We start from the raw sequence: 10,169 nt of genomic DNA, 5'->3' as shown, positions 1-10,169 counted from the left end.
GGGTCCTCTTATGTGGAAGGGTGGCACATGGTCATGCCCTGCCACCTCAACCCTGGGCCCTATGCACACCATATTTTATTATACTATTGCCACACATACAAACACACACTCGTATTTATGCCTTTTTCCTTAGACAAATTTATCCATAACAATATGCAGCACATTATTTATGCTCAAGGTCCATGCTTTCTTTGCCAATATGGTTCCTTGAATGCTTGGAGTGCCCAAGGGATGGAAAAGTCTCATTATAGAGCTCGAGGTGCTTATTGCAAGAGTATGCAACATGGACGGGGGATTAATGGAAGTAATGCTCTTCATGAGATGTTCAAGTGGTTCTATCGTGGTATAGTTGGGTCCTCCTATGCAAGGAATAAAGCTTTGCAAACAGAGTTAGCCCAAGCAGTTCGTCAAACTCAAACAAGTAAAAGAAGGCATTCATGGATATCTTTGCAACCTTCCCAAACACATAGAAGTTGGATAGCAACTAGAAGTTGTGTTGGAAAGTGTTGGATCGCTAAACCAAATATACTTTGATGTTAATTAAAATTGCACTTCAATATTTCTTGTGGACATTTGATTAATTGGCTCTTTTTTTTTTAAACAAGCATTAAATTTTGTACTTGTGGACACATCAAGGGCGGGCGATGAGAAAAGGTTGGGGGAGCAATCTCATGGGATTTCAAGGGGAATTTCAAAAACCCCTTAAATAAGTTTTTTTCCCCAAAACAAACACCCCTCCTCTTTACGTCATTTTTTCCTAAAGTTGAATTAAAAAACCCAATGTTTTAATGAACTAAGTAAATTTTTTGAGGAATATCCCTTCTTTACAATGCACATGGTACACTAAATTTTTGTGAGGTTAGCCCCCGAGGGGGCGATGACAAATAGGGGGGGGTGGTTGAGGGGGGGGGTAAAGGGGGAAAGGGGGGGGGGGGGCTAGCTAATAATGATGCACAAAATAAATGTACCCCTTTATATATGCAAATACCTTCATTTTCTCAGTACTCTCTCATACTAGTACATTACTTCCTACTGCCACATCTCCCATAACCCCACCATCATCGACATGGCAAGAACAAAGTAGACTGGAAGACTGGTTGATTCTAGAACAAAGCTCCCAATCCCTCTTGATGTATACAATGCAATGATCTAAGAGAGAAGAAAGAGGAGGTAGGAGGAGGAGGAGGAGGAGGAGAGGACAGAAACCTGATATTCATACACCTAGTAACTTGAAGAATTCTTGAAACCTTTGACAAGGGAATGCACTTTTCTTCAAAATCAACCGTATATTTAAATTAAGAAATTTCATAGTATCATTGCCATTAAGGAATTTCATAGTATCATTTACATTTATCCGCTTTTGCAGTTCATTAAGTTCATGTACAGTACTCTCCCTCTTGCTCTAGCCTCACGTCATACTTGACTTTTTAACTAAAAAACAAGCCCTAATTGATGCAAATTTTAGAGAATACAAGAATACACTAAAATTTAAGAAATGAAACTCAATTAGAATGCAAAACACCACCCATCTGGAAAACAAGAGAAATATATATTAAATTTTGATATCTATACAATATTTCTTGTATATTGCATCCAATAGATGCACTTTTTACAAAATATTTGCTTGCTTAGCTTTAGATACTATTGCTGCTCTCCTTTGAGTTGACAAAAATTGGGTTCACTGAAAGATTCTACAAGCTGCCCAGCATCATAAACACCTATCGAAGCACCCATAGCAGCAACCGCCATGATTCTTCCTACTAGTTTCTCTCCAAAAGTAGATAGTGCAAATCCTACCTCACCAAAATACACTTGCACGAAGAAGGGGGTAAAGGCACAAGGGAGACTAGCTTTGAAAGTGCCCTGCACTTTATCATCTCCTCCTTCCCATAAGGGGAGAACAAAGGATGGAAGCACACTAAGTTGTGGTGCTCAAACATTCCATGTAGTATCCTAGTGCTGAATCCACACCGATGCTATCACCTCGACCCCCTTTATGTGTCGCAAACTGATCAACTTTGATGACGTCTTGAAAATTAAGATAACATCCGTAATCTTCTCAAAGACAAACTAAGAACATAAATTCATTCATATTAACAAAAAATCATGAACTTACAATGTGGGCAGCATCTTGTTCATCCATTCCCGGCCGTATCGATGGAGCTTTTGCTCTCTTCAATTGCTCGAGGTGGTGCTGATGATGAGGTCTCTACAGTATTCTCAACTCTGGCATTTCTGTGCCCTCTTAGCCTCCAATCTTTCTTGGACCTCATGGAACTCTGTCTCTGTAATAATTGCTACATTAGTAGAGTCATGCATTTCCTCCCACACAGTTAAGATCGGATGCTCCATAGTGTTTGCAGGTGCCAAATCTATGCACCTATCCAACCCCTCTTCTGTGGGTAACCTAAGTTACTACTACTCTCCTAACTTTTAAAGTATTGAATGTTAATCAAAAACAAATATTCTCTGTTTTCAATCAAAATATACAGAAGGGTATGCATTAAAACCTCATTCGTCATACCTTCTTCCTCCTCTTTTTGCTCTCCTTCCTCCTCTTCCTCTTCTAGCTATCCTATAGGGGATGATGTCCCACTTACGTTGGGAACCACAACCAACTCTGTCGTCTGCTCCATTTTTGCTGTGTGCTTTCCCTTGTCCAAAGTTGCACTAGACCACCAATCTAGATCAACGGCGATTTCCACAACCACATCGAGATTCTCCTCAACATCAACATCTTGCCCTACTGCTAGAAGAAGAGGTGGCTCTACATTGATGAATGGAGGTGCAATTGTATCCTCCATTTCCAAAAGAATTACACAATAGGCTATTTCCAGGGATACAAAATGAGTTCCTATAGGACCCACTTACAGATCCAACTCTTCATCCTTGAAAATCCTTCTAAAATTTTTGGACTAAGGGATTTCTCCTTGAGGAACTTGGTAACATGAATTATAGAAAAAAATACTAGACTTTGTCAAGGAGCTTTGTCAAGGAGGTAGCACTCCAATCTTGAGAACATTAATTCCCTGATATTTGAATGGAAAGCTTGAAATATTCCCGTGAGACTATCTAGAGGCTGGGTTTCAACTTTGATAGAGGGAAAGATATCTACATAGAAAGCAAAGAAAGATGTTAATGGGCCAATCAATTTGTCTCTCTGACTCTCTACCTATCTCTCTCTGTCACACCTCTCTCTCTCTCTCTCTCTCTCTCTCTCTCTCTCTCTCTCTCTCTCTCTCTCACTCACTCACAAATCTCTCCCCTCTACTATCTCCCCCTAACACCCCTCAACCCCCCCATCTCTCTCTCTCTCTCCCTCCCCCCCTCCCCCTCTACTATCACCACAAGACACCCTCTCTCAAAATGCATGCACACATACAATCATTAGAATGCACAATTGAACTGAAAATGAAAAAAAGTTAATGTAAAAGAGAGATACAATTTGAAGGAAATCAAGTTAGACTGGTAGGGTCCAAGTTCATGTCTCTAGCTATGTACATGTGCTGAACCTTCACCTTAAGTCCTTTTTTAGTATTACAAAACCTAACAATGTGACCCTTCCAATGCTTCTCTTTCTTTGCTCTATCCTTTCTAGAAACCTTGAATGGACCTATTGTAGATGGTTGCATTGTGACCCAGGGCATTAACCTAAACTCTTGAGGGATCCAAACATCACTGTTGTCCTTTAAAATGTGACCCACACAAGATTGAATTGATAGCTTTGGACTACGGGAAGGGGAGTGCTTTACCATTGTAGAAAGAATGGGAGCAAGCAAAGATAAAGAGGTTGGGAGAAGGAAGAGGTTGAGAGGAGGTTAAGAGGAGGAAGAGGTTGGGAGGAGGTTGAGAGGAGGTAGAGAGGAGGAAGAGGCTCAGAGAAAGGTGGGAAGTCAATGGGGATACTTTGGGGAGACTCCTGGGAGGAGTTTGGGGTGCTAGGGACACTTTTGGAAATTTTTGATTTTTTGGAGGGGAAAAAAAGTCGCAGATTTGGGGGCCTACCAAGAGAGCCTAGGAGGGTATGGGGAGTAAATGCCTCAAGAGGTGGTGGGGGCAAGAGAGAGGCAAGTGGAAGCCTAGTGGGACCAAGGAGGACTCTCCACCAATGAGAGGCCAATATGGAATCCTCCATTCTTTTAATGCCCAAGCCTTCCCATTGGCTGGTTTGCTAATCACAAATCTTAAGGAACTAATCCAAGAGTCCCTTTTTGAGTCCAAAATTCCCCTAATGTGTGCCTTGCCATATTAACTTCTAGGGTCAATCCTTTCTAAGGAACCACTAGCAATCTGGGTATAATATTGGTTAGCGACATTTGATAGTCTACATGCTGCCCCTTTCTCCTTTCTGATTTTTAATGAATGGCAGTGCGGGATTATGTCCATTCTATGAGACACCTATCTAGCTTTGCCCTTGCTGCATCTATCAAGGGATTTGATTGCTTTACCGTTTCCCATTGAACACTATGTCACCCAACAATCAAGGTATGAATGGCAGTGCAGGATTATGTCCATTCTATGAGACACCTATCTAGCTTTGCCCTTGCTGCATCTATCAAGGGATCTGATTGCTTTACCGTTTCCCATTGAACACTATGTCACCCAACAATCTAGGTAGGAAGTTCAGTACAACCTCTTTCTCCTCTATCCGCTCCACCTCTCTGTGCCTCATTCAGCTACATTCAAATTGAGAAAATATGCACTCTTGCATGTTTGTTATTTGCTCCTCATCCCTCAATGTAATAATATGTCGAACACACACCTTGTGGACAAGGTGTTGCAAGTCAATTCTCGAAGTCTCTCTGTCTCTCTCTCTCTCGGAGTGGTTGCCATGAGGAAAGCAGAGGTGTAGACCTAATTCACACAACAATCATTACATAAGCACTCGATCGGTTCTACTACCATGAAAACCAATGTAGAAGCAATTAAGTAATTCACATGCCAATCGAATACATTACGTTAACACTCATTGTCAGTCTATAGGCATTTAAGCACTCTACTTGACTAGTTTTTAACCAAAGCCAGCAATGGTTAGGTTAATTGACAACTAGGTTAGGTTAGTTGTACTAACAGTCAATTAGGTTAGTTAGATTAACTAGTTACATATGTTAATCGAGTTGTTAGGTTAGTTGGTTAGTTAGACTAACTAAGATAGGGTTAGTTTCTTTAAGGTTAAGTCCATTCACACCCATCCTTTAGGCCCAAAGACCCCCCTAATTTAACCCTTTGTAAATTGCCCAATTAGTATTGGGAATTGTTTGATATAGGGTTTGTCCTATGATCATGTATGCTCACACCTAGGCTCAACTAGAACACCCACACTCTGATATCAATTGAGAGATCTCAACAATGGAAGGGGAATGGAAGAAGGTGAGAGAGAGAGATAGACAGACAGACAGACAAACAAACAGACAAACAGACAGACAGACAGAAGAGAGACCCACAAGTTTTGGTGGGTGCAAAACACCCTAATCTTAAGAGAGAGCCACACAAGTTTGGGTGGGTGCAGAACACCCTAATCTTCTATGTCATTCATATATATATTTGTTTGACTATTATATATAACCGGGGTTAAGTCATAGGGGCCTTTAACCCCCACATGTTGCTTGTATGAGCTACATTATTGCTTGTAGGGTCCATGCTGTAATTATCTTATTAGGAATTCATGTTAGCATGTATGCATAGATTTTAATTTTGTTTCTAAAGAAATTGTGTTGTGTGTGTTCCTCTAGGATCTAGAAGAAAATAAGATCATACGAAGCCATGATGTGTTCTTCAATGAGAAGAAGATGCATAAGACACCCATGAGGAATGTGGAAATGAGGAGAATCACTTTCCAGGATGTGAATCCACCTACATATGTTGATAGGAAGCAAGCTGTCCATGCACCAAATGTGTAGGAAATGGTGCCACTAGGTACTTCCATAGGTACATAATCAAGGGCAGATGATGGATCATCTATTAGTGGAAATGATGAGACAAATGTTGCTAATATGCAAGCAGGACAACAAGTTGAAATCCCCTTGAGAAGATAAGCTAGAGTATCTAGACCACCTAGGAGATTTGTTCCAAGGGCAAACTATGTGATGCTTATTGATACTGATTATAGGGAGCCTTCTTGCCAAGAGAGGCTATGATGCATGAGGATTAGCACAAGTGGGAGTATGCTGTGCAATCAGAGATGAATTCACTCATGAAAAATAAGACTTGGGACTTGGTTTCTTTGCCACATGGAAAGAAAGCATTGCCATGTAAATGGGTCTATAAGATGAAGGTCACAGGTGATGATGTGTGTAAGTACGAGGCCCATTTGGTTTTTTGGTAAAGGGTTCAAGATAGAGAAGGGTGTGGACTTTGATGAGATCTTCTCTTCGGTTGTGAAGATGACCACACTTAGATGCCTGCTTGGACTTGTGGCAACAGAGGATATGGAGCTTATGCAAATGGATGTCAAGACAGCTTTGTTGCATGGAGATCTACATGAGGAAATTTACATGGTGCAGCTAGAAGGTTTTGAAGAAAAGGGCAAAGAGAATTTGGTTTGCTAGCTGAAAAAGAGTCTCCATGGCCTTAAGCAAGAGCCTAGAGAATGGTATCAAAAGTTTAATTCTTTCATTTGGTCCCAAGGTTTCAAAAGAAGTGCGATTGATCATTACCTCTACACTAAAAGTTTGATGCTTTCATTCAGTCCCACGGTTTTAGAAGAAGTGAGATTGATCACTGCCCCTACACTAAAAGGTCTAAGGATAATAGCCTGATACTCTTGGCACTGGATGATATGCTATTGGCTAGCAAGAACACTTATGAGTTGGATGCATTGAAGGCCAAGTTGCATGAGGCCTTTGACATGAAGGATTTGGGACCTGCAAGCCATATTCTTGGTATGCGCATCATGTGTGACTGGAGTAAGAAAATCCTATGGCTTTCATAGAAGGAGTATGTTACAAAAGTATTATAGAATTTTAATATGTAGGGGGGGAAGGGAGTAAGTACTCCATTGCCTCCATATGTGAAATTGAGTTAGTCAAATAGTCCCAAATCAGATGAGGAGAGGGCCATGATGGCCAAGGTTCCTTATGCATCAACGGTTGGGATTCTTAGGTATGCTATGATAGCTACTAGACTGGACATTGCATTTGCAGTGGGAGTTTTTAGAGAGCATATGGCTAAAAAAAAGTTTTCCTCTTCTTAGTTGTGAAAGCCAAAAAGAACTCTAGTACAAAGAAATAGAAGAACCCTATATGTGGGTCTCAAACCAAACTCAACTAACTAAGGTGGCATACTAACTGAGCCACGAACTAGTGTAGATAAGGATAGCTGTCATCCAGCTATTATTCGTGGGCGGTGTACCAACCACATCTCCAGCTAACAAGTCGGTGACATAAATACACAATGGTCACCCTGGCATATCGCGAGTGGAGCTCGATATCTCAACACTCCCCCTCGAGCTCAATCCCAATTCCTGCACACCAAGCAGGTCTCTGAACTTGCGCAGCTTCTCTGCACCCAATGCTTTCGTGAATATGTCAGCTATCTGATGCTCTGTGCTGACATAAACTAGATCAATAAGACCTAGTAAAACCTTCTCCTGCACATAGTGATAATGCACCTCAATGTGCTTTGTTCTAGCATGAAAGACTGGGTTCTTTGCCAAGTGTATACTGCTCATGTTGTCACAATAAATGACAACCGGCCCATCTGTAGACTAATGCATATCATAAAGTAGCTTATGCAACCAAGCTACCTCACATGCAGCCATTGCCGCGCCCCTGTACTCAGCCTCTGTGCTCGACAAGGCAACTGTAGGCTATTTCTTGCTGCTCCAAGTGACTGCAGCACTCCCAAAAGACAACACATATCCACTGGTAGATCGTCTATCAGAAATACTACCAGCCCAATCAGCATCAATGTATCCATGCAACTGTATCTGAACCCCAGCCTCATAAAATAGTCCATATTGCAATGTGGACTTCACATACCTGAGTATGCATCTTGCCGCATCCAAATGCGGTTTCCTTGGAGCCTGCATAAACTGACTTACCAACCCAACAGCATAGCTCAGATCTGGCTTGGTAATAGTCATGTAAATCAAACTTCCTACTATGCGTTTGTACATAGTAGGGTCTTCCAGAAGCTCACCTGCATCTGCGCTCAGCTTCACATTCTGCTCCAAAGGAACTGAAATAGGCTTACAACCTGTCATCCCATATTTGGACAGCATGTCCAGTCCATAAATACTACCTCTGCAAGAGCTGTATCCCACTTGGTGATCTAATCACCTCAATGCCCAAGAAATAACGCAGCTCTCCCAAATCCTTCATCTCAAACTTCTACCTCAATAGCATTTTCACATGAAGGATATCTTCATCACTATCACTTGTGATGATCAAATCATCAACATAAATGACAAGCAGCATAATCCCTTTCTCTGTTTTTCTCACATAGAGTGAGAAATCCGCCTTGGAAATCTGAAAGCCAATAGTGACAAGATACTGTCCTATCTTGTCAGACCATGCTCTAGGTGCTTGCTTCAAGCCATACAAGGCTTTCTTCAACCTGCAAACAAACTCAGGATGAGTAGCATGAACATAACCTACTGGCTGCTCCATAAAGACCTCTTCTTGCAAATCACCATGCAAGAAGACATTCTTTACATCCATTTGATGTAAAGACCATCCCTTTGATGCAGCCATAGCAATGGCTACTCTTACGGTTGCCATCCTTGAAACCAGGCAGAAGTTTCTTCATAATCAATGCCATATGTCTGTGCATACCCCTTGACAACTAATCTTGCCTTGTATCTATTCACAGAACCATCTGCATTATGCTTGATCTTATAAACCCACTTACAGCCAATTGCATTCTTGTCTTTAGGCAAAGGCACCAATTCCCATGTAGCATTTGCATCCAAGGCATCCATTTCTTCATCCATGGCTTTCTCCCATTTTTCATTTCCCATGGCTTGCTCAAAAGAAGTGGGTTCTGGTTCCTGTATCACTTTGACCATATAGGCATAGTGAATGGCTGTAAATCCATCATATTTCAGCCTATCCATAGGATACCTAACCCTGGTAGACCTGCGCAAAATAGGCTCACTTCCAGGTGCTCTCAAAACATCCCTAGTCTTCCTTACTCCAGGTGTAACAACAGAAGGAATACCCAACTCATCATCAATGCTCTGCTGCTCGGAGCCACTGGATTCACCATCCACATAAGAGTGACCTGCATTCACATCAAACATGGGCTGATCTACCTTCTCTTTTCCTTTTCGTGATACCTGCGTACCACTATCTGCATTGCTTTGAGGAGATTCTCCTGATCTCAATCTAGCTGTCCATGGTGAGGTATGTGAACCACTACTAGAGGACACTGCAGGTCCACTGATATTTTGTGATTGCTGCTGTGAATTCTGTGCAGCATTACCATTTTGTGCATCTACATCAATCATTACATTTACTGGTTTATACCAGCTACTCATCTCATCAAAAACAACATCTCTGCTCACTGTAAACTTACGAGTAGAGGGGTTATAGCATCTATACCCTTTCTGCTGCAGAGAATAACCAATAAAGATGCACTTCTCAGCTTTTGGATCCAACTTGGACCTCAACTCATCTAGCACATGGACATAGGCAATGCAACAAAAAATTTTCAAATGAGAAATATCTGGTTTCCTACCAGTATACATCTCCTCTGGCGTCATGCCATGTATTGCTGCAGTGGGAGTCCTGTTCATTATATAAACTGCTGTAGCAACTGCTTCAGCCCAATAATAATCTGGTAGATCTTTTTCATTTAGCATAGCCCGAGATACCTCTCCAATATGCCTGTTTTTCCGTTCTGCAATTCCATTTTGCTGTGGGGTATGACTGCATGAATATTGCTGCTTTATACCATGCTCCTACAAGAACCTTGCAAACTCATTTGAGAGGTACTCTCCCCCTCCATCTGACCTTAGGCATTTTATTTGCAGGCCTATTTCTTTTTCAACCATAGCTTTGAAAGCTTTGAAGTGCCCAAACACTTCACTTTTCTTTTTCATAAAATACACCCAAAGTTTTCTACTAAAGTCATCAATAAATGTGACAAAATAGTGACAGCCACCAATAGATGCAGCATTAGTAGTCCACACATCAGAGTGGATTAATTCCAATGGCTTTTTACTCTCT

Source organism: Dipteris shenzhenensis, chromosome 10 (genome assembly GCF_047967505.1).
Source record: "Dipteris shenzhenensis isolate YYH24624 ecotype China chromosome 10, Dip_SZ_1.0, whole genome shotgun sequence".
Taxonomy (NCBI): domain Eukaryota; kingdom Viridiplantae; phylum Streptophyta; class Polypodiopsida; order Gleicheniales; family Dipteridaceae; genus Dipteris; species Dipteris shenzhenensis.
The sequence above is the reverse complement of the archived record's forward strand: the minus strand, read 5'-3'. Positions refer to the sequence as shown.